General features: G+C 44.1%; 1 protein-coding gene and 1 long non-coding RNA gene across 2 annotated transcripts in view; one reads left to right on the forward strand and one right to left on the reverse strand.

Annotated features, from left to right (window-relative positions):
• Positions 1-25,728, forward strand: part of LOC118161255 (cadherin-6) — a 99,474-nt gene that overhangs the window by 11,464 nt on the left and 62,282 nt on the right. The window lies entirely within an intron of this gene.
• Positions 704-7,525, reverse strand: LOC118161259. Its single transcript, XR_004747916.1, has 2 exons — positions 6,197-7,525; positions 704-792 (listed from the first exon to the last, which is right to left on the reverse strand). It is a non-coding gene; the product is annotated as an uncharacterized LOC118161259 (long non-coding RNA).

Below are 25,728 nucleotides of genomic sequence, written 5' to 3' on the forward strand. Positions count from 1 at the left end.
TGCCTCTTGCTGGGCTCAGTTGCTTTTCACTGTCCCTGAAGTCCATTAGGATGGAAGGGATTGGCACTTGGTAGAGTCAGGCTGAGATCTGCAAGCCTAGGAGCTGAACATTGTCCAGCTAATGTTACTTCAGAGGGTGAAATCCAGAGATACACAACTGAGGCTTGCCTGACATTCCTTCTCAGAGAGAAGAATTTTCTTTTTTGACATTTGTTCGATGCAACTAGTTGTATCTCTTTCTCAGTGATGTTTTTCGATAAGCCTCTCTGCCCTGCTTATTAGGTTACTGCTGGGCAGCCTCTGCTAGGAGAGAAGGCAGGGGGTGATCCTGCTGCTGTGTTCTGGGGAGCAGTGGAGGAGGAGCTGTCGATTTCTGCTGTAACAGAGGCAGCCCAGGGAGGAGGATGCTACCAGGTGGAAGGGGAAGGGGAGTACATACCAGTAACTCCACTGGCCAAACTTTGCTCACAAAAGCAGGCCAAAGACATGCACCTTAATGGAACACAGTGGAATTCATTCCACTGCAGGCAAGGCTATTATTTATTTATTTATTTTAATGTTCAAATAGAAAATAACAACAACAGTCTGCTCTGTTATCTTTCCATTTTCAAATTGACCTAATGTTCCCTTTGACTTTTTCCTCTCCAGGTTCAGCTGCTTCAGGAAATTTTATAGCATATCTTCTTCTTTTTCTTTTTCTTTTCCCTCTGTTTATTTCCATTTCTGTTACTCTTCAGCAGACTTAACACTCATTTCACCAAGGGTTAGATGTGGTGGTCATAGCCTGTAGAGCTAAGGGAAAAGATTGTCAACTAGGGGCTACGAGCTCCACTGGTTCACAGCAAGGAAGATGTGATTCTTGTCCTCTTGAGTTTCCCTAGTCAGTAAGACACTAAAAGGCTCAAAAGAAATGCTGGTATTTAAGCATCTTCATTGCTTTATTTGAACTCTCAACATCTCCATGGCTTTTCTTTTAATCGATAGCTTAGTTTTTGTCTTGGACTCAAGGGCTTTAAGCTTTAAAATACTGGAGTCATAATCTGAAAACTGCTGGTTCTTCAAAGCAAAACTGAGCACTAACACATTCAGAGGAAGATCTCTCATATGCCTGGCTTTTCAGGTTGTGACAAACTAACTTTCAGTTTTAGGGCTCTATTCACATTTCAAGGTGTTAGGAGAAGTCTGAGAAGTGCAATCAGAATGTTTTCCTGTGGCGCTCGCATTCAGCGTGTGCTTGTGGGCCATTACTGTCAGCGGGATTTAAGCAAATGCTCAAAAGATTGTGCTGAATCAGGGACTAAGCAGTATCTGTGAGGAGTAAGTCCCTTAGATTCAGGATTAGTGACACTCAAGGTTTCTATCCTCCAGTTCTGGCTGAAATATTAGCTAGTCACATTCTCAGTCAAAAAAGGACAAAAGAATCTTATTCCTTTGACTTCTGGGGAGATGTAATGATAAATGTGAGTTGAAAAAATGGTCCAAGAAAGCAGAAGAAAATGCATAAATAAATTATCAACTGTGGACATGCCCAGGAACTGAGAGCAGTGAGCTCCCTTCACTCTCTCCCATGAAAAATCCTCAACCATGCAGCCCAAGAGCAGAAGCAATGTCATGGGACTTGTGGGCAGTGACACAGCAAACAGCATGAGCAAACAGTTCATACTTAATCTGAGAAATGAATTATTTATCCAAAGTATTCTACAACATATTATTATTATTTATTGGTCTTACATTAGTCCCCACAGTTCTTAATTGCATGAAGCACTGCGCTAACCTAATAGAGTCCCAGCTGGCAAATATGTTCGGAGAAATCAGTCTTGGTTGTAGGATTATTTGACCAAACTGTGGCTAGCTTTGCAGCAAATCATATTAGAACAGAGTGGCTAAGTGAGTTCTACCCTGTTATAGATGTGTAAATTAAACGTGTCAAATATGCTTTTGTCCAATTAAAGCACACACAAAAAAAAAGAGCTGAATGCTTAATGTATCATTTATATATACTACGTGCTTAGTATATATTCACCCTGTAATCACTGGAATGATTTCAAAGTCTTCTGTGCATAGAATTTTCAGGTAAGATCAATGTGATTTTTACTCACAAAGATGGCTTCTTGGTTCCCTTAAATGAATCAGACATGAAAAAAATGCAAGACATTGAAAGTAATACATAAGAATATCTTACATGAAGAAGCTTCAGTGGTCTTCTGGACAAATTCTGCCCTGTTTCACCCATCTTTCTACTGTATTCACAGATGGAACTGTGTCCAGAAAAAAAATGCCCTTTGCTGTTTTATTTTGTTAATCGTCATTCCCCAGAGTGTGTAAAACCTTATTTCTTTCCTGTTGTCTGGCTGCACTGTCTGAACTAGACAGTTAAATGTCCAACCTCGGTCAGTAGGTATTTTATGGTTGTCCTGGGTTGCTTTCCACAGTAACAAAGTTTTGTGGGAAATGTTGACTTTGCTCTACATCACTCTGCAGTAGAATGGCACAGTTTGCGGTCACAGACATGGTGTTTGTGTCAAAAGAACTGCTAGATGAAAAAAAAAAAAAAACAAACAAAAAAAAACCAGGGAATTTTTCTTTTATACACCTCTCTAAACGTCTACCTTCAGATGCTGATTACTAATGAAGTTCTACCACACACTAGTGTGGTAGAACTTCATTTAAGTGCACTTAAATTTTTCTCGTGTGGATGTCATTTCCAGGAGAACATGTGGTTATCAGCCTGTGGAGGAGTGTCAGCTGGCCTGAATCCAAACCATAAAGTCAAATACCTTCACACGATGAAGGTGTTTGGAGACTTGAACTGATGTCCATGTTGAGCAAGTGATTTCATCTTGACATGAATGAATGAATGAATGAGGGAAATGCATGAAGTAGGTGACCTCTTAACATCTCCTCCTACCTTATTTTCTGAATCTCTTCAGAATGAGCACAGAGACAGCTCTGCATCCACACCCCAGCTTTAAATGGGTTACTGATACCCAGCTCTGCACTTTGCAGATTGAGTCTTTCTGCTGCTTCAAACCAGCTCTGAAATGTGTCCCTTCAGGTTAGCTTGCATAAACATAAAACCCCAAATTAGCATTGCAAGCAGTCATTGCCCTCAAAAACCAGTAGTTTGGCTATGTTCAGTGCATATTTGCCATCTGCTAATGCATTAAAAAAAGACCAAAAAAAAAAACCATCAAACTGGCCCAAGTCCTTAATTGGAGTAAATCCACACGTATCTCAAGTAAGTTTAAGGAACTGTCATCACCTTTACTATCTGATGAATTAGCCTCTGTGACCACAAGGCAGTGGATGCTTTGGAGCACTTGGGCTATGTGCTGCTTCTGCCTGACTGAACGGATGCCAAAGGCAGGAGTACATTTTCACAGAGGCAGCCTTCTGGTTGCTGTCCGCTGTGCAGAACAGGGTGTATACCTTCAAACTGCAAGCTTTCTGTACTCCCGAGTACTTGGCTCTGGACACAATTCACATACCTTGCAATATAAATACTCAGCTTTGCTTTCTAAGCTCTAACCCTGACCATGCAAAGCCAGAAGCGTGGATGCTGTGCTAAAAATAGGAGGCTGAAACTTAGGTCCTGCAGAAATGATCTCTATAAAAGCCCTGAGCAAAGAGGGAAAAGGATGTGGAAGCATCTCATACTAGAAGGGACGTTTTGATTGTCAGTGGGATTTTATCAGGAAAAAAACAAAACAAAACAAACAACCAATAAATAAATAAATAAATAAATAAATAAAATAATAATTAAAAAAAACGGTTCTTTTGGGCATAGGAGTTTGCATTTTGACCTGTGTTCTGCTCAGGATGAGGAGCGTGTGACAGCCTGGCTCATGGTGCACCATTACCATGCAGTCCACTGGCACTTGAAAGCAAAACAGGACTGTCAAGGAAATAAATGTAGAATGATGACACTTGTGGACCATATTAAATGGATCTGTAAGGAATATATTTCCTTCTAACAGCCTTTAAAATGTTTTTTTTTTTTTCTTTTTTTCCCAAAAGAGAGAGACTCATAGCATTTGTCTTTTCCCCACAATGCTGTGGTTTGGTAGATGCCTCTGGGGGAGGGCTACGTGGGAATAGCACAGAACACTCTCCAAAAGCTTTTAACTAACGCTATTTGAAAAACATAATTCAGTGAGAGTGTTTAAAAGGCCTTGCAAGAGAAATTTTGCATCTTTACTTCGCGGCTCACCCTCACATGCCTGTCTCTTTCAATAAAACTATTACTCTGCCACTGGGAGCACCTGGCTTGCTGGCTGGTATCACACATCTTTCAGTATGTTGGTATCAACATAGCTGGGATACCTCAGGGGATTGGCAAGCAAACAGGTTTTGAAAGCCCTCTACCTTCAAGGCCCCTGCTCAAAACCCAGCTAGAACAGATGCCAGCAGTCAAAAGCACCATCAGTACCACCTAATGGCTCTTCAGAGGACTGTGTAAGCAAAACAAGTTGTTTCATTCCCTTTCACAGAGGGAAAATAGATAGTGGGGGGTTGTATTAACAGCATCATCTCTTGAGACCTTCAGTGGCACTGGCCCATTAGCCAGTGGCAGAAGTGGCATGGAGAGCAGCACTGCTAGCCAGTACCCAGGCACGGTCCCTGCAGAACAGGTGTGAAGCTCCTTTTCAAGCTGCAGAAACTTTATTTGCTGTTGTTTTTCCACTATCTGTTCTGTGGATAAATAAAGGTCTTCAGCCTCCACAGCCATCAAGTGTCTATGCTGCAGAAGGACTGCATCAGTAACAAGATTGAAAAAAAAAAAAAAAAAAAGAAAAGAATAAATGCTCATCCCAGAGTAACTGATCTGCCATGGAGTCAGGCAAGGAAAGGATTCCTGAACCTCTGGACCCCTGTTCAACACACTGAGTTACTCAGAGAGGCCATAGCTTTTGTTTTCTCATATCTGCAGAGAGCTACAGGCAGGGCAGCCTCTTCTCTCAGGGTGGAATTAACTTTTCGCACACTCTAGTCATGCAGTGAAAGATCTGCAGTGATATACCTGATATATTCTGGCCACATGTTTAGATTTTGAAACCTTGACTTGTAATATCTCCTGTGATGGAGGGGAAACAGAAAAGAGGGGACCACATACATCCACAGTATTGCAACTACCCACTAGAGAATAATTTCTGAAAAGGAACCAGATAACTTAAGCCTATTTTTATTTTTTTTACAAAGAGTATTGTTTCACTAGCTTTTAAGGTCTTTGTTCCCTGGAGCAGATCACTTGCTCAATTACAGTGGAGAAGTTATTTCATGAAGCCATTGATAACTCACTTAGACAGGAGTTTGCAGACCTGCACACTGGGGTTTGCAGAATCTGTATTTATGCTTTGTAGATGTGCACCTTAACAGAAGCATAAGCTTGCAGAAGAGACCATGTGGCATACGTTCATAAATAGAATGGGTTTTATCCTCTTAGGAATAGATGTATATGAATCTAAAATGCATATAGCCGTTCATCTCACACAGACACCTTTTTCTTCCACTGAAGTCTAGGTTAGACATGAAATTCAGCCTGAAGTTTCATTTCATAAGACAGCCAAATCATTTTTCCTCCAAGGGAAAAACAAAACAGAAACATGAAAATTATAACACCTGAGGACATGATCTAGTTTTCTGTCATTTAGACAGCTTGGTCAAATGACAGGACCTACACTCACTCTTATTTACATTGAAACGTTGCTCTTCCCTCTCCACTGGAGACTCTGGCAGCATTTTCAATGAACCTCCACGAGTTTGAGAAGCTGAGATTTTACCCGTAGATTTTAATGAAATTGTTCTCAGCTGTTGTGAATGGTGGCAATGAATCAGACTCTTATATTTTAATCTTTGGTGGTGTTTGTTTCATTTCCAAACCCCCTGCACGAACCATTCCTTATTGTCCACTCTAAGCACTCATTTTTCTTAAAGCTCTGACTTAGTAAGATAAAGATATTATTATACAGGGATTTTAAATTTTCTTTAAAAAAATAAAAATTCAAGCTCTTGGATATAAAGAAAGCTTTGAAAGCATAAACTCTACTGAGGGGAAAAGATAAAAGAATAATCATCTTAGCTATTTTCAAGTCAATCCAACTCAAGATTTATTTGGAGACGTGAGATTGCAATTTAATCACAGTAATTTATTACTTTCTTAATAACTAGTAATTTCTTAAATCACCAGCAATCTTACCTCTCAGCTTTCTGGAGCAAGGCAGATTTCAGGGCTCCATCTCCCTGTTCCTGTGCTCTCACTGGCTTCATCCATGTATAATCTGGCCAAAGACATGCTGACTCCTTGGTCGCAAGCAGCTAAATAAACCAGAAATGTATTAAGTAAAGGTGAATGATAATGACTTAGCACTTACAGTGTTCCTTCGTGTCCAAGTGCTTCGCAAGCAGAAACTAATTACGATACCTTCGGTAGTAATGGTTCAGAGAGATACTAAATTGTGTTCTTACTGTAATAAATGGCTGTGCTGGGGTGGGAAATCACTAGATTACAAGACAGGAGGCAGCAGCTTTAGGATAATCCCTGTGTAACCTCATGCACCCAGGTCCCTCACTGGAGACAGTGCACATTTAAGACTTCTGCACAAACTCCTTGCTGCTTTTCTGGGGAGAGGTTTGCAGCTTGCCCGTACTGTCCTTGCTTCAGCCCTACTGGTGCAAAAGGGCTGCAGAGCTGCCAGAACTTCTGCTGTTGTCTGTTCATGGCCAGACACAGAAGAAGGGCTGGCAAAACACTTCTTAACTGCCATGGGTTTGAAGAAAGATGACTAAACCCTAAAGCATTTTCTGTTGAATATTGCAGAACAAGAAAGAAAAAAATCCCCTCTTTGCTGCTCTGCTGTAGCAGAGTCATCTTGTGTTTTCTCCTTGAAGTATGTGATGCCACAAAAAATTAATTACTTTAGCAAAAAGAAATAGGATTGTAGGGGAAAAACAGATTTGTAATATTATCCTGATTATAGCTACAGGTAAGAGATAATCTCCTGCTTTCGCTTGTGCAGGAAAGGATACTTTGTCTTGGAAACTTACTCAAAAAAAATCCATTTTTTATGAGGTGTCTAGCTACAAAGAAAAGGAAAAAGCATCATCTGTGGACTGTTGCATTTACTTATCTCTAGAAAAACTTTCAGGGGATAATTCACATTTCAACGTCTTGTTCCTTATTAACTTCAGCCAACACCCCTTTCCAGGACACCAGTCCACTGCATGGTGATGGCAAAAGCTCTGTAAGAGGCATATTAATTGTGTAGGTTGTGCTTGTGCCTTGCTGAACTGAGCTCTCTCTGGACTCGGCGCGGCTGCCACAGAGCTGCTCCTCAGGGCTGCCCCGACACCGAGACTCAACCTCTTTAAAACAGAATCGTTCTGGATGAGAGGGAGCTATTAACCAACCAAGGTTTAGACATCACATGAACTTTGGAAACGAGCAGCACATTCTGTTGATTTGGCCAAGCTCCCACACAACTAAAGTTCATCGCATTTCTGAGCTTGCCCAGCACACATCATTGAAGGTAATTTTGGCTGAAGTGATCTTACGCGGCTTTTCCTTGGGAGGAATGGCACACAGACCAGCTTCCCTCTCCTCCTTCAGGCACAGAAGTTCATAAAAAGATATGTAGCTAATAAATGGCAGCGCTGGAAACCCTAGTTACTGGCAATGTTCAGGGTTATGGAACAACCCCCACCTCAACTTTAGTTTCTCAACATTAAAAATTTATAGTGAAATACCAGCCCTGTAAAATCCATTGATTACTTGTTCTAATGCAAGAGAGAGGGCATTTCTGAACCTCTTCAATGTTTATAATACAGATTTAATGACAGTGGATGCTGCCAGTTTCGTGGATGATAACAACCTGGGTTGTGTTCATTCTGCTGGTCCTTGTGTAAGTGGCATTTGGTGGCGGTTTCCCCAGGCGAAGCTGCTGAACACCTTTTCCTCCTCTCAGCTTTCTAAAAATTCAGTGTAATTCAACCTTCGTGAAACTTAGCCTTCAGATTACAAGACAGCCATAATTTCAGTTGGTGCTGATTTAAAAAGGGGATTCTTCTTTTTTAAGAAATGCAAAATAAAAAATTGTTCCTTTCTTTTCTCCTCAACCTACTCTACATTCAGTAAATCCTATAAGGAGAATTCTGAAAGCAATTTTTACAGGTTTTACAATGCAATTTTACAACAGACAGACATGTTCAGCCCCCCTTCTTTTTTTTTTTTTTTTTTTCAAAATCTTCCTATAACTGTATCTCATTGACCTAAGCTTTCATGGTTAGTAAAGCACTAAAAACATGGAAGATATAAGATTATTGGTAGAGTTCGCATAGCCCATGAGGTATTTAACTAGAAGAGATAGTTTATTTTCTAAAATGCTGTCTTAAGAAAACAATAGCAAACAGAAGGTGTTTACACTCAGAAGACTAGGGTAAAGCATTACCAAAAGACAAGCAACAAGACAGGGCTGAAAACAAAGAAAGCAAAATAATAATAATAAAAAAATCCCCAGCTATCCAAATAGGCTGTGGAAAATGGGAATGATTTAAAAAAAACTCTCTGATCAAAAAAACATCTGCATGCTAATCCTGGTGTTTTCAAGTGGAACAACAGAGTAAGAAAAAAAAAACACGTTTAAGAAGAAATATGAGAAGCAAACAAAAAATAATTATGAATGGAAAAAAACACATGAACAAGTTAGAAAAATATACAGAAAGAAACAGATTGAATCTGCGTGTTCTTTCACAATGGAGCTTTTGCTGGTGTGACTGCATATTCAGCAGTGTGAATATTATAATTAAAGAATGTCAGCTCAAGCAAAATGTTTTAAAACCTTCCTGTTAATAAACAGATAAACTGCTTAAAAATACTGATTATTTTAGGAAAAAGTGAAGTGCTGGATTTTTGTGCCTTGATTCCTTTCATCTGATACAACCCATTTAGGTAGCAGATGTCTCTCCCAGGCGGTGTTTGATAGCGGTGCTGTTGATTTTGATACCAAGGTGATGAGAATATCTTCACGGGGCAGTTTGGCACCGTGCCGCAGATCCCAGCACTTGCTGGTACCTGTGCCAGAGTCCAGCGCAGCGCTGGGCAGGGGTCCCACCAAAGCAGCCGAGCAGCACCAGCCCCATGCCACCTCCATGCTGATGAACGCTGCCTGTCAGCAGGATGAATTAGGCACGGTGCGGCACGGTGCTGGGGCAGCAGCTGGGAGGGCTGGGGGCTCTGCACGTCGCAGCCTGCTGCACAGCCCCGTGCTGCGGACAGAGCTTGACCCCCAGCGAGGGCAGGCAGCAAGCACTGAGCGCTGCTTTATGCCAGGCTCGGACCCCAGCGGGAGCTCAGGAGACAGCTCTTGAGCGCTGTCAAACGTGAGTGCTAGTTCAAGGCAAAGCTCCTTCTTCTCTGGTGTTTGGAAAAAAAAAAAAAAATCTCATTGAATTGAAACTAAACTGCTGCTTCTTATAATAGCAAGACAAAGACATCAGTGTCTTTGATAATAGTTGCAGTGGACTCCAGTTAGACCAGATGAGCCCAATCCTGCAAATACTTATGCATGGGTGTATTTTTAGGGACACAAGTAGTCTCAAGCACTTACACGTGTAGCCACTCTGAGAATTTTGCTTATCATTCAGAAAGGCTTAAGGAAGATCCTATCATTGTACGTAATGATCTTAAGGAAGATTGTTAAAACATACCTTGAAAACAGCTCCCTTTTAGGTCTCTTTAAGATACTGTTCCAGCACAAATAACTTAAAGTTGGCTGAACCGTGAAAAATGGCAGCTGAAAAATAACCGTTGGTGTATATATTCGTCCTGGGCTCCCAGGAAAACATTTGTCATTTGGAAAGCCACACTGAGCTTGTTTTTTCAGCACCCGAAAGCATCAGAACATCTTAAGATTTTTGTCAGGCTCTGCCAGTGAGACTGCGGTGCACTTGTCCTCCCCATTACAGCCACGCTCTGCTTGGTGAGCAAGACAGTTTACCTGAGGTGTCATTACAAAGTGGGATAAAATTGTGGTCATAAATCATCAATGTGAAAAATAAATGCAGCCTTTGGGATTGCAGGACTTTGTCCAAAGTTTTTGCCTTGCTGTGAGCTCTCCTGTAATCTAGCGCTAGATTTCTGTCTTTCTCAGTTGCTGAAGTGCTGCTCCACACTGCCAGGTTTCCAGAGGGTCACCATGGCAGTCAGACTGTCAACCCAACCCCGAAGAGCAAACAACAGTACAAGCAACAGTCTGGTTATGAGTCTGCAAACATGACCTCATCTGTTTCAGAGAAATTTTAACTTTCTTCCCCCTTCAAGGCGCAAACTTCCAGCTCCAACTCCAACTGTTCAGATGCCAAAAACATTAGATGTTGTAAAATATAATTTTGAAAAATGTGGAGTACTAAAACACATATCCACGGCCTTTGTGAGAGAGATGATTAGCTAATTTCGAGTCATTCAGAGACAAAACTAGATGCGTTTCTCTCGCCGTAGACATTCAGCTGTGCTCTCTGTCGGAGTCTCACAGAACACGACCCAACTCTGGAACGCGGCAGATGAGCACAAAGGAGTTTGCCCCTCGGGGTTGCGTGGCACAGGACGTGAGGCAGGAGGAGGCACATCTAGACAAACAAAAGGCTTTGTGATTAACGAACGGCATTTCAGGAGCGTGGTGGTGTTTCATAGTGTCGATTCTCAATGCGATTTCATCCAGTTGTTGCCTCTCCATGCTATAGCAGTTTTATGTTTTGCTGTCAGAGAATCACTCACCTCTGCGTTCGGGGTCAGTCTCTCTTTGTTGCACAGCCTGGCCATAACCAGGTAGTTGCTATTTCTTGCCGCACGTTATTTTGTTTTAAGCCACCTAATTGGAAATAGTTAATTGGCCTTGGTGTCTTATGGCAGGGAAAATAACGATCTTAAACTGTGCTAAGCTCCCATAAATATTTCACTTCATGCTAATTTCTGTGCTTCCAGCTGAGCTGTTAAACGCACTCGAAATAAAACAAAAGGAAAACTTTTTTCCTTTTTTGCTGGTCACACTAAACACATGCCTAGAAAGCGGTGAGGTGCACGTAGCTCGCTGCAGCAGCCGCTTTGCGAAGCGGCTGTCAGCCACCGAGACCCCACACCCCCTCCCGGCCGCCGGGAGCCCGCCTGAGGGGCCGTGGCCGTGCCGTGGCCGTGCCGTGGCCATGCCGGGCCGGGCCGTGCCTCAGCCGAGCCAGCAGCGACCTCAAGCGGGAGCTGCCGGCAGCCGGGAGCCGCGGCCAAGCCTCGGGCTGGCGCCCCCCGGCCGGGCCGCAGGGGCCCGGGCTCGGCCATGGGCCCTGGGGCTCCCCGCCGCATGGGGGGGCGCCGCGCAGGCCGCAGGCGGTGGCGGCCTCGCTGGCAAGGCCGGCCGTGCAGCCAGCACGAGGGCCGGTGGCAGCAACTTTCTGCAAGTTTTCTCCTCATCCTTCTTTCCCTGTGGTTAACAAGGCAGCGTGCTTCGATCTGCTGCTTCCTGCAGCTCCCGGTTCATAGCCCGCTGATGGCGTGTCAAAAGCCCCGGTTCAGCACCACATGCGAAAGCGCAGAGCTTCGTGACTCTGCCTCAACATCCCATCCTTCCTTTACGTTTTACTAACCCCCAATGAAAGTCGTGAAGGTGCACGTTATCATACTCAGTGCATTACACCTATGCTCAGAGTCAGAGTGCAGTAATTCAGGCACCATTTTGCCCAGCTTCTTCTCTTAAGGTGCTTTCCAATGGCTTGGTGAAGCACCTGCGCAGTTGAGTCGTGTTACTGGGGACTGAAAATGGGTTAAGGCGTCGGCTTAATGAACGAAAACTCAGCTACCAAAAAGCTCGGCCTCCAGACAGCTAGGTCACAAATATCAATCTCTAGCCTTAAATAAATCTGCTATTGTTGGTCCCTTTCCACAGCCTGACCCTATTTGCATTAGTGCAGGTTGTCACTGTTCCTCCAGTATAAATCTGTTCTCAGCTTAAACTCAGCCCTGGAAGGCTTATCCCAAAATAGGTGAATTCACAGATTGAGTAAAGCTTTCCTAGCATTTATTTATTTATTTATTTAAATCACACTCTCTGCAGAGAATATAAGTCAGGGCTTGGTCTAAAATGTCCTTTATTGTCCTGGTGCATCCCTGCTGTGTTTAGCAGCTGGCACAACTTAAAATAGCCTTCAGGCTACTCTAAATATTGCCAAATTTCCTGGGAGCACAACACTAGAAGGAATCATTTGGGGCACTGAGTCCAATGTTCCCATAATCACAAGTCTTCCCGTAGCAGACATCTAGTTTGCAGGAGTGCACCTTCACCCTTTGCTACATCCTGTAGCCCACCTGAGACCTGGAGAACATGCAGAAGCAGCTTTAAAATGGCAAAACACTGCAGTAAGGGAAAGGAAGAGATCAAGGGTATGATCTGGTAGAAACTGAGTGAGGACTAGTGGTGTGTAAGAAGGACTTAAAGCCACCTTTAACCTCACCTTTACTCCCCAGGCTGCTCTAAAGCCACTGCTTGGAATTAATCACGCTCCCCTGTGCTCCTTTGGTGCAATGCCGACCTTGTAATCAGTTCTAGAAGCACAAAGCATTGGCAGAAAGATTCGTGGCACTCATTCTAAAGCCCAAATGCTTTGCAACTGCGTAGGAGTTTGTACCATATGGTTTCTGCTGGATCATGTAACGTCATACTGAGGAGCTGAGAGATGCATGATAAAATAGTTTCACTTGATAGTGGCCAGAAGCAAGATATTGCTCACCGTGGTAATGTACTGCCCCAAGTCTTATGTCTTATGTCCCATCAATATATCCCCCTATAAAATACAGGCTTCTATGACAAGTGAACACTGCTCTATCTTTGTAATACACGAAAATAACAACTAAGGAATATATTGTCTCAAATTGGACTTTTTCTTTTCTTACTTTCTAATTACATTTCCACACCAAACCAAAACATAACAAAACAAACAAATGAGCAAAACCAGCAGAGTTAATATCTTGATTGCTTTTTAGGGCCCACTAAAAAGGATTGTGACTCTGTCAGTCATTCCGGTTTCTTTCAATGAATAATTAAAGCTCCAAACGTGAAATAGAAATGATTTTAAGGAGCTTGAATTTTATTTGCTGCTCCTCACCCCCCTGTTTTTTTCCATTGTTTATTGGTTTGACAATTACAAGTTACTGCCCACCCAATAAATTTCTATGCGATACTGGACACCATGGCAGGGCACCATGTTTCTCAAGAGAGGACTAATCTAAAAACAATGATAATTGCTTTTCTTCAGAAGTCTAGCTGTTTTCAGTAATCTGGAAAAGTCTAGCTATGTCCTCATTTCCCAGTGCATCTACAGTTCTGTGCTGCAGCTGAGCCAAAAGAAGCACATCATGTTTAAGAGCACTAATAAGAATATGCCCAAGAAAACAGTCTTACCAGGGCACACATAGTTGTTAGAACAAGTGATAGCAAGGGAAGGATCTTGAAATCTTCTCATGTATGAAACACAGCAGGCAGAAGGTCTTATGGAAAGAGTCAAAAAATCTGCTAACAGTATCTATGACATGTAAAAATCCTGCCCCCGCTTCCATTTCCTCATCTCCCTCACTCACATGCAATATGTTGCAAGGGTGCAAGTGTGAAAAAGCACGCATACACAGTTACATGTAGGCAGCACAGAGACGCCTGTCACTTTTCCTGCTGTGTATATTTATTTCTGATGGCCAAACATCACTATTTGTCTGTTATCATGGAATTAATTGGGCAGGGCAGAAGGTTTTGCTCCTGGCACGTTACTGATTGCCCCAAAATCTTGCAGAGGTATCAGAAATTAGGATATCACTTCAGATAGATAACAGGGACCTAATTTTACTTGTAATTTGAACTTAGTTTACCACCTTGCTTATATTACACTGAAAGCTTTTCTTGTACATACCCTAATATAGCCATATTCTGGCAGTCACCATTCATTCAAACAAAACCTTGTAAAAATCTACATAAGGATATGAATCATTTCTGACTTGCTGACTTCTGTAATAAAGCAACAGATCTTGCACCGCATTGTTTGTTGGAAGGGGAGGGAGTAGGCTGGCGGGATTTTGTTTGGAGTATTCTGACAAGTGTACAATGTTTCACGTGTTCTATGGGCTTGACTTGTCTTGCATATTTGTGCAACACTGTGGGATCAGCAGAGACAAACATCCTTTGTCAGGTGTCTGTGATTTATCAGTCCTCATTCACGTTTGTTGTAATTCCTGCTACCTTCCGCCCCACGTTATGACTACGTTGCAGTACGCCCCACCACACAAAGCTTTGTGGTCCACTCCCAGAACGAATAAATACCGAGGAGAGGAAATATTTTTTTTCATGCAACATGAAACTCTTGCACTGCAGGAGCCACTGCAATACATAATCCTGCTAAACCCAATTTCTGTTGGGAACTGGATATGCGTGTGGCCAGAAACACTTGTCTGTGAATGAGAATGCCCCAAGGACCCCACAGCTGCTTTTGGGAAGGCCGTAAATACCGCAGATCTTCAGGGTTCAGAGCAGTCTCTGCCTCCACCAAACCAGGATCCCCACGCCAGCCTGTTGCTGGGATCCATGACCACTCCTTTACTGCACCCAGTGCTGGCCACCTTCAAAGGAGTGACACCAGTCTAGATCTGCCACGTGTTTGTTCTCACCCAACAAAATGCCTTTCATCCTATGTTCCGTATATTTTTCTGGCGTTTGCATCGGGAGTTCAAATTCTGACTCAGGCTGAGCTCTGCTGTAATGAAATACCCGTGGCCTGGCAGTGTTATGATGCCCAATCTTTTAATGCACCAGCTAGAAGAGAGGGAAGAACACAGACGTAGCAAATGCCACTGCACAGTATGCTCTCTCCAGTTACCTGGAGGCGTTGTGCTGTACAAAAGCATAATGTCATCAAGCACTTGGGTGATTCAGCTCCTCCCCATCCTCAGTACTACCTTGTAAGAGGTATAATTGAGCTCTTTTTTCTGCTCTTTTCAGATATTTTTTTTCTATGTGTTTTTGTAAAGTCAAACAAATAGGAAAATTAATGACAGCACATGAGTGCACCACAGAATAATGCTACTTAAGGACTGCTGTGCCCTTGGCTCCAATTAACCTTAGTGTTCGTTATAGGTTGCAGCCAGCTGCATCAATCACAGTTACTTCAGTTGGGGGAAAAAATATAAAAAATCCATCATTATTGCTGCCACACACAGATAGATACATTATTTTCCTAAAGTATCATAATCCTCCACTTACCAAAGAGGGCCTGTGATAGCTAGGAGAAGATGAAACTCGATTTTCCTTCACATCTGCTTGATCCTTTCGTATAATCAGCACCGCATGCACCGGGCAAGGTCACAAACTATGGCAATGTTCATCACAACATGCAATCTCCCCATTCTAGTGCCATTAACTGCTCAGCAACCTCTCCTTCTCCATCCCACTGTTTTTAATCTCCTAGAGCACTTCAGAGCAGGAATGGGAGAGCTCGCCTTGCAGACCCGTTTCCAAGATCGCTGTCACAGACCACACTTTGAGAAAGAGTCAGCAGTGAACCACTATCCCATTTGTTTCAGTGCAATAAGATAAAGAACATCACAGTGAGATTTAATTTCAGGTTTGCTGGCCAGCACCTGCATCTAGGAAGTAATTCTGACACCACCACTGTTATAGGACTGCAGTATCTCTTCTGCGTAACATCCTGAAAGTTTGTAGACATCTGTAGCTGATCTAGAGACAGTGGGACCAAAACCATGGTTCATTTTCTTCCTTTTATTTTTTTAAAGGGTAGAAAGTCGGTAGTGCCCTCTGTTATGAAGGCAATTATTTGTAGACTGATACAATCAACTTCACTCTGATTTTCTGAAGGCCTATTCGCTTAACCTGCATAGTCTGAGCTGAAGTTTTGTTCAAAGCCCATAGCTGCTTGAACCAGAAATTGAAACAGAGCATGTATCGCCTGAGGCGAGGGTGGGAGGTTCTGGTGAACCCTACCTTGCACTGTTTCACATGGCTCTAGTGTTGCTGCAGATGCTTCCTTTATAAACGCAGACCTTTCCCAAGCCACCTCCCCGCAGACCAGCTGGGAAGGGCGCACAGCCCTTGGCTTTGTTGACCAAAGGGCCCCTCTCCCTGACACTGGTCGGGCTCTCCTTCCCCACCCCGCTCACAAGGCAGCACCTTGGTACCGTGTTCCTTCAGCATCCCTGGGGAAAGGTTTGCCTCACACGAGGGTTAGGGCACCCGAATGTTAGCCGCTTGCCTTGAGGCTGCCCTCAGCTCAAACAAGGCACGGTAAAAGCAAGAAGTCTTACAGCGCAGACGAGGCAGGCCACAGGTGCACCAAAGCAAAAAGGTAACCGAGTCCCTGTCTTCCAAGCAGCAACATCAGCTCTAAATAGCTCACTCTGTATGCATCCAGCTGACGAGCTGACAGCTACTTCACAGCCCTCTGGCTGAGGATTTGGTTCTTATGCAAACCTATGACTTCAGATTGCATTCATGCAAGAGGATCCGGGATTTTTGTCGAACCAGATGCATCTTTTGGCAGGAGGTGTATATGCGTGTGTGTGTGCAGAGTGGGGGGCACATTCAAATTCAAATTCTCCCGTCCCTTCTCTCTCCCTGCGAGGGAAATTGTTAACTCAGGAAGACATTTATGTTACCAGACAATTGTTTGCTTTTCCCAGTTTCACCAAGGCTCGGTGCTTTGGGAAAGGCAAGGTGCAGGGGTCTCCAGCATCGATGATAAAGAGAGTCGCCTCACGCCTGATCTGCCGGCACGCCGTACGAGAAAATGTTCTTCTCCATTTGGCAAAGGGGAAGTGTCAGCACAAAGCTTCCTACACAGAGCCTTCCGTCACACTTACAGATGTGTTGCTGGAGGAAAACCGAGGCTGCCCCAAACTTGCTAAACAATCAGAGAAGTCTGTTCACCTTCTTCCCTACCCAAAATGCCTGTTTGGAAGGAGTAAGTTAAATAAAGTTGCTGGAAACATAAAACCATTTATTTCAATGAGTGAGAGATAAGATGCAAAAATCCATCCCTCACCTGTCTGTAATCCCTACTGTTTTACGTGTATTGAAAAAGTACTTCCATCAGCATGATGCCAGCCCATCATTTCTTAGATAATGATCAAAATTTTCTCTGTAATGCTCTGCTGCTTAGGCCTCAATTCAGCAAAGCATTCAAGTACATCTTCATCTTTAGGTCTGGTAAGCAGTCCTCAGTAAAAGTACACAGCTCGAAAGTAAAGTGCTCTGCTAAATTGGGTCCTTCACAGGAGTAAAGTGAAAGCTCACACGAGAGCAAAGCAGCATTGCTTTCCTTCCAGTTACACTTGTTTTATTCACTTGCTCTCGCTGTGTACAGCTGTGGATTGCTGGCAGTGTGTTTGGATGGAATTTGAGGGATTCACAGCTTCAAAGATGAGATGTGCCAGCCTTTAAAACAAGCTTGTATAAACACAGGAAACAAAAGCATCCATGTAAACAAAGGGAGGCAATGCATATATTCACACCTGAGCAAACACACGCTCTTCTGCATGCAGCCCCTATCAGCAGTGCTCCAGCAGGTTAGATAGCGCTCCCTGTTTCAGCAGGCGTAGCTCTCATTTCTGCCGTTGTTTTCTCTTTGCTTCGTGATCAGAGAAGCACCGGGGCCAAGCCTGCTGCTTTTGCAGCACACTGTAAAATGTATGAAGAGGTTTCAAAACAACTGACAGTGTCTCGTCTACAGTGAACTAGCATTAGGTATATGCTCTGGGGATGTAGCAGTCTATGCATCATTGGATCTCTACCTTACACTTTTCCTTGTCTTGCTGAGATTTTACGGGAATGTTGCTCTGTTTCAGAAAAGACAATAAGGTTTTAAAGCATATCCTCTAATTCAAAAGCCTTGTGTAATCATAGAGATCAAGGGATCGGGAAAAGAAGAAACCCTTACGTTGCAAGTACGGAGCATTTCTGAACTCCCTGCCACAGCAGAACCACCAGATATCCCAGTACTTCAGGGGGAGCAGGCTGCTTCCCCGTAGCCTTTACTGCCATGGCTCCTGCCCTGCCCTGCCACTACCTCTTCCAAGAAGCAGCACCATCCCCATGGGTGGCCTGAAATAAGCCAGATTTTACCCTTGCTCCATTATGGGTGGGCACACATATGGCCCCACAGAGGTGTTCACCTTCTGGGGGCTGTCCTGGGCCACTCGGTACCAGGTAAATAATGACCCTGGACACACATGCAGACCTCTCGTGTCTGAGCACACTCAGCCGGCTGGTGCACTAGGATGGCACGCCTCTGGATTATTCAGGCTCACTGTCAAACCCTCAGAGATGTACAGGGTTGCTTCTTCTACAGCCCCAAATCCCACTTGCTTCAATTCTATGAGAGGTAGAAATGTTCAGCACTAATCACAGTTGGCTCAGGCTTGACACAGTCTTCTGAGATTTACAGAGATACAATGTTAGTTCAAGAGACTTGCAAAAGCCCCTGAGGGAGCTCATCCTTGGGAGCGAGATGCCTTCCTGGGCTGCACAGAAGTCAGCCTGGTGCCTAATTCCCATTAAGTTAACTCACACAAGTATTTTTGTAAGTCCCTCTTGGCACTAATCCCTCTTGGCTCCCCTTCCCTCTTCTCCTTCCCCCTTCAATCTTTTAAATAAAGATAGCACTTAGCATAAAGAAGTGTTGCGAGGCTCCACTCAGTGCCTTTAAAGTGCTTTTCAACTCCTCTGGCAGAAGTGTCTAAGTGGGGAGTATGCAGTGAAACTGGAAAAAGTGGGGATTTTAATGGAGATGATGTGCAGGCTCCCTTCTATCAAACACATTCATCTCAAATTTCTCTGGTGTCAACGTCACACAGCTAAAAGAGGGTGCCGAATCCCCAGGGCTCTCCGTGCCTTTCGGCACCGTGATTAAATCCCTCAAGCTGATTCCCATTTCATCCATTTCTGCATGACTGAAGCAAGAGATGTGGTTGGAGGGATAAGAGAACAGGAGATACTTTAGCTAAGGCAACGTAGCTAAGTCTTAGGTATATTTTGTTATCTTCAAAGAAAAGACAGATAATATATAAATCAGCTGCATTACAAGCAAAAAAAAAAAACACACAGAAAGCAAGATGGGGAGGGTGGGAGCATACAAGTGACAAACCAGTGATTTGGTAATAAGGAGATGAAATGCAACAACTGATTTGTTTATCTGACCATTCTATTAACCTCCAGTGCGACATTTCATCTTTTATAATTGAGCTTTCCATTTTGCTATTAGGCCTTAATAGCTAAATTGGCATCTTGCGGACCAGGCCAGAAAATAGAAGCGAGCACAGGGGCGCGGACGCACGTCAGGCCCTTCATCTGTTCTGCACAGAAGCTGCAGCGGGCCCACTGCACGATGCAGCTGAGGTCTTCCTCCTCCGGGCTCTTCTGGCTGCACGCTGTGGGTGAAGGAGAGACCACTCCTCCACCTGCTGGCCACCATCTCAGAGCTCTTGGGATAGATCCCTCCTGAGAGCCCTCCTCAGCCCCGTCAGGTCAAGACTGTAGGGGTTTCCCCAAGATCTGCAAGCTGCACTGAGTTTATTTCAGCCAAAACGCATTAAGGAGTAGTACAGCTAACAGGCTCCTCTCCTGGCAGGGTGTGCAGATGAGTGTCTGGTGACAAAACAGCTCTTAAGCCAACACAGCTGCAGCAGAAAGAACATGTGGACGAGACCGTGCTCCCCCATCTGAGCCCACCGGTTGTGTCAGGTAGGGCTGCAATGCAGTTCGTGCTCTACCCACTTAGCCAGGAGCGGGGAAGACGGAAATAATCAGATGGGAGAAAGACCTCAAGCCAAAAGCTTCCTTTAGCTACTGGGCCAAAGAAAGGCTGGAAATGAGGCTTTGGTCTGGGGGACAGGGGAGTCAGATGGACAGCCTGGGTGCTAATCCGTGCTGTGAATATCATGGCGTGTTACACAGCCTCAGCGCAGCGCATTGAAAAGGAGCCAGCTCGGAGAGCCCCACCAGAGTGTGGGGGCTGGAGGTGGGGAACGGGCTAGAAAGCTGTTCCAATTTGGTAGATGCATTTTGATGTCCCAGCTGGGGCTCCTGAGGGGAAATAGGAAAAGGAGGGTCTAGCTCGTGAATGGTGCCAAGCATTAGCTGCCACATTGCCTGCCTGCATCAGATTTGCATAATTTTGCCCTTTCTCAGTAGCAGAAGTGCACGCACCTGGAGGGCTTTGATGGCAGAAACACGAGTGCCTGGGGAATTTTGGCACCTCTAAGGTCAGCTGGCAGCTGAGAAAAGGTTCAGAGGCTCTAAATATTGAGCTTCAGGGCCCGAATGCTCCTGTCCAGACTTCCTGAGCTGATGCTATTCACTACCTTATTTCAGTAGTTGGATAAACATCGCTTCCATAATTTGGAAGTTGCTTTTGCAGTTTTCAACCCTCTTTGTCCCTCAAATGTCACTAATCTGTTACAAGTTCCACATAATAACCACTCTTACTACATTCCTTTTGCCTTTTTTATTTTTTTAATCTTCCCGATGTACTGGTCTTTTTAAAAGAGAACAAATTAATATAGCTTGTTCCCCAAACTCTGCCAATTATATGAGTAGTGAGTACACTTACCAGCCACATTTGGGAGAAAAAAGCCTTCAAATTACCTATGTTGCCAGCTTGTGCCTGAGCAGATTACATGTTCGGCTGGATACATGCACATGGACAATTTGGTACAACAAAATAAGTCAGCCCATGGCCACTGTTGTATGTGCAACGTTGTATGTTTCATCAAGTAAGGGAGGAAGGAGAAATCACCGTGTGCTAATTGGGTATGGATCCCACCCCACTCTTCTGGAAACCCATGCAAAAATCCTCTGAACATATCAGAAAAAGTCAAAAAAAACAGTAAAGAATAGTGTCATTTGCTGATCCATAAGAGGCTTTTGCTAAACTACTGGCTAGTAGCAAACATGCAAGCTACAGAACTGCATTTGACGTGCACGTCTTTTTTTTTAAAAAAAAATAAACAGACATGTTTGATTATTTGTAATCCAGTATAATCCCGTGTGTAATGTTAAATATTTTAAGAGAATTTTTCTTCCATTTGTTCTCAGCTTGCTTGGCCTGGAGCCAAAATGCTGTTATTTTTAAAGGCAACACTTCGCTACGGGTTTTGGATTTCTTTCACATTGGTTCTTTTTAAAACAACTTAAAATTGATTGTGCATAGCAAATCCACAAATAGCAAAAAAACTATAGGAGAACATCTTGCTCGTGCAGGTAAACCGCTGGTCTCATGTCCCAGGGTTGTGCAGCAGGAGGGACCCTACAAAGTAATTGCTAGGAGAAGTAAAATAGACCTGTATGTGCAGAAGAACAATTAAGAACCTGCCTCCACACCTACGAAGCCAAGCGGCAACCAGCTCCTTTGCACCTCCACCAGAGAAGCAGCAGCAGGCAGATTTCTTAAAACACTGCAGAACTGAGGATGCCACAGGTGAAAGAACCCAGCTGGGGGGTTAGGTCTGGAGAGAGCCTGGGTTGTGTACGGACTGGAACCAGGGCTCACATGTTATTGGCAGTATTGAATACACTGTTCAATGGCATTTTGAAGACAAAAGATGGAGCAAATCAATCTCTAAGAAGCTGTTTTCCTCGGTGAAGGTAATACAGCAATTTTTCCCTGTTAGCTTCTCGTTCTCTGGCAGAGAGCATGTCTTTGCTCCTCCTGGGGATGCAGCTAGCAGACAGAGTTTGCTGCAACTATTCTGTTCCTCCTGGTCACAGCAGGCATTTTGCATCCCTCTCTCCTCTCCACTCCAGGCTACCACGGCCCCTTCCTTCTGCTCTTCTCAGTCTCAGCATGTTTCAGACCTTCAGTTTAAATGCCCGGAATTAACCATGCCATGCTTAGAAGTCAGGGACCTGGCCCCAACATGAACAAGTTGGGCTTTCAACGCAGGAGGTATTTTGTCTCAAACAATGAAAAAACATTGTAAGGACAGACTTGCTTCCATTGCATTCCAGCTTTGGGGTGGCTGGGACACAGCTTATATTTTCCAGTATTATTTGGCAAACATCAGGCTAGAAACATGCTTTCCTAAATGAAAACGAACGTTTGCACACAATAACCTATCTCCAGGAGCTGGGGCTTTAATTAAAATATCGATAATTGCAAGACTTATAATGAAATTGCCAGTCAGCTGTGCTGAATGTCTCAGTTTCCTCCCCTACCAATACGGGTTTCTAAAAGAGGTAACATCCCTTTCTTCCTAAAACTATAGCAATGTAAAAAAAATAAGCAGTACGAGCAGTCCAATTCTCTTGTAAGATATTTGTATAGGCCTATAACCTCTTTCACGGATTTCTTCTTAATTTGTATTCATTCACAACCAGCAGAGAGAATGAAAAGTGTGGCAGGGAGAAACTCATTCCAGGAGTTCTGCAGCACCCTGCAGCTTAGCAAAGGTAATTTGTGTAGTTACAGCTCTTCTTTTATTGAACACATCTGCAGCAGTCATTGGATTGGGATGTTTCCTTTATGCCTCCTTGAGAGCTAGTACATGTCCTGGGTGGAAGGTTGAATTTGAAAAATGTTCATATAGCCTGTGACCAGCTATGGGAATACAAAAGCCAGACTGCTTTGATCCTATCAGCCACAGAAGTGCTACAACACACACACACACACACAAAAGAGAAACAACAGAGAGGACTCGTGGGTAAACAGCTATTTATTTGTTATGATCTCACCCTAAAGATTTTCTCATTAAGACTTAATGTGGTTTGGTACAGAGGTAAGCTAGGGTGTGGGGTTGGAGATCAAGCCTATAAATAACCAGCAAATAGAAAAAAAAAAAAAAAAAAAAAAAAAAAAAAAAAGGTTTAAAAAATTGTTCAGAGCTTTTTTCCTTGTCTCAAGTAAAATTTATAGATTTTACCCTACTGCCACCACACAGTATTCTTCACTATGAGGATGAAAAGAAAGTAAGATACAATTGTTTTACAGTGCAACTAAAAGCAAATTTGGAAAAAAAAAAAAAAAAAAGTTAACAATGACTAAAACAAGCATAGCTGGAGGCAGAAGAGACCCACAGGCACAAGGCTGAAGTTACCCAGCCAAAAGTATAAGGAATAGGGTTATACACTCAAAGGGCTCCCCTCACAGTGACTGCAAGACATGCAATGGCAGTGCGTGCTCCCTTTTAAGCCCCAAGGGAAATTCTGTTTGACCAAGCCACAGCTGTCTGCTGCTCCCTTCCTACCCCTCCCGGGCTGTGAAGTGTTCAGCAGTCAGACAGTGACCCATTCTACTTCTGATTTTCTTCCTGCAGTTTCACGTTTCAACATCCTTCCTGCCACAACCAGAACTGCGAGCATTACTTTCACATGTATCCAAGGAAAGAAAGAGAGATGTTAGGAGTGTGGATGCAAACCTCCAGAAGTTTTTGACAAAGCTTCACACAATAGACCAACTGACAATTAATGTTCCCTTCTCCCCCAGCCTTACATCCCCCCATGTCAGAGAAAAGCGCATTCATCAGTTATCTGTCTCTCTCCCATCCCACTCACTAAACAGCTGTAATAATAAAAAAAATCACTTCTAAATTACTTCAGAAAGGGAAATCTCTCCATTTTGTAACGACTTTGCTAATTTTAACAGGGATGGGGATTCTTTTTCCCCCTCATGTTTCAAGCTAGCCTATACTTTCTAGGACATCATATTTTGTTCTCAATTTACTGCAAGTACTCATCCAGATTACTACAGGGTCCTCCAGCAAATGCAGATACAAATTGACATTAAGAAGAGACACATTTCCTGCAGGAGTCACCCTCTGTGAACCTCGCCTGCCCATAAGTATGCATAAAAGTGCACCTCCTTGAAAAAGATTGAATTCTTGTCCTGGAGGAATGGAGGAGGGAAGTTGTGCTATTAATAAATCCAAATGTTAGGCTTAACTCAATATGCAGAGTTGAGGCAGGGGTGATATATTTTAGTCCCCTATTTGAGAAAGAATGGCGAGGGAAGGCCAGACATTACCATTTTTCCTTGGAGACAGCTCATTTTCCTTTATATGCTTATTCAGGACGCGTGGCTCAGGTGCTTTATCTGGGAGGCCTGGCAGGGCCCCATCCTGTCCCCTTCCCCACACGCCAGCTCTATGGGTGTGCGACACCACTGAAATGCCACGCTCTGTGCTCCATTTCTGTCTTCAGCTTTCAGCAGCAGTGAGGTATGTGCAGTCTGGAGGCTGTTTTGATTTTTTTTTTTCCTCTCATGACTGAGAAAACCAACTCGTGCATCACATTGCACACCGCAATTGGGCACAAGCAGGGAGCCATCCATCACTCTCCCAGGTTCCCCGTGTTTGCTCAAGGGTCTGTTTAAGGCAGTGTTAAGGGAGCTTTAAAAGCCCCAGACACAGCCAGGAAGGACGTTCTCGCCCCCCGTTTTCATCATTTGCATGGGAACTGAACCTCAGCGACTCCGCTCACGTATGTGTCAGCACAGGGAGCAGCACGGCCAGGATGGCTCAGACTGCAGCACCTGGATGCAGTGCTACCGACATTTTGGGAGGTGGAGACTGAGCAGCAGAGCACAGGCAGCTGCAGGGACTACAGAGCTCCCTCAGGACTGTGCCGGCTCTGTGATGGGCCACGACAGGCCTCCAAAATGCCAGAAAATAAGGCTGCTTAAAGTCAGCCTCATCCATACTTCCCTCAGGCCTCTAAATTACAGATCGCACCTCAGAGAGGCGGCACCGACTTTCAGTCAGCCCCAACTAATAACTTGACGCTGTCGGTTCTGTCACAGAGCTCATGCCAGTGGCATGAAACTGCTGAGAACAGGGGGGCTGCTTCAAGAGGAAAAAAAATAAAAATAAATCGGTGCTGTGAACACTGATGGCAGCCTTCGTGACTGCATGCTGCCCAGCCTTGGGTGCAGCTCCCCACAGACAGCACGGGGAGGGACACCCACTGCATATGCTCGGTGGGCTGGAGCCTCATAAAATACCTGACCCCTGGGCTGTTGGCATGTCTGAGAGCCACTGACACGGGCTTAATGCAGGCTTGAAGAAAAGGAGCACCTGTGCCCTGAGCCTTCCTCGCCTGGCTGTGTCCCAGGCTCGCAGCTGGATAACCAGCTGTATCCCCACTCTGAAGCGCTGCCAAGCGAGGAACCTCTCTGCTGCCACTCCTTTCTCTGTGCCGCTACTTCTCATTAGTTTCCCTTTTTCCACACTTCTGCTGCACAGAAGTTGCCCATCTGACAAGGAGTGCTACAGTCAAAATCTCATTACGGGCACAAGGGAACACACCTCGTATTTGGAGCCAACAATTAGCATTCATTGTTAGCCTAATTAACGTTTCAGCAGTAAAATCAAAATGAAACAAACAGCTATTCGTCATCCAGTTACACTGATACTAACACTTTCTGTCCACGTTACTTGTTTTATGCTAATTCCCATTAATAATGCGATTTGGTTTGTTAGTCAGCGACTCCCTGGTACCTCCCCGTTTCCATCCCGTTATGCTCACTTTTCTTCTGGGCAGTCACCGCGAGTTGTGACGTCCTAGGTTCCCTGCTAGGATAGGAGGATGCCCTTGGGGGCCAGGGTTTCTTTGTCCTCGGTCTGAGGTCTGCTTGGGGTTTTCGGAGAGTCTGTTGCTAACACTTTTTTAATAGGTCCACGAGTTCAGTTACAGTAATTTCTTTAGG

The sequence above is a fragment of the Oxyura jamaicensis genome, chromosome 2 (assembly GCF_011077185.1).
Source record: "Oxyura jamaicensis isolate SHBP4307 breed ruddy duck chromosome 2, BPBGC_Ojam_1.0, whole genome shotgun sequence".
NCBI lineage: Eukaryota > Metazoa > Chordata > Aves > Anseriformes > Anatidae > Oxyura > Oxyura jamaicensis.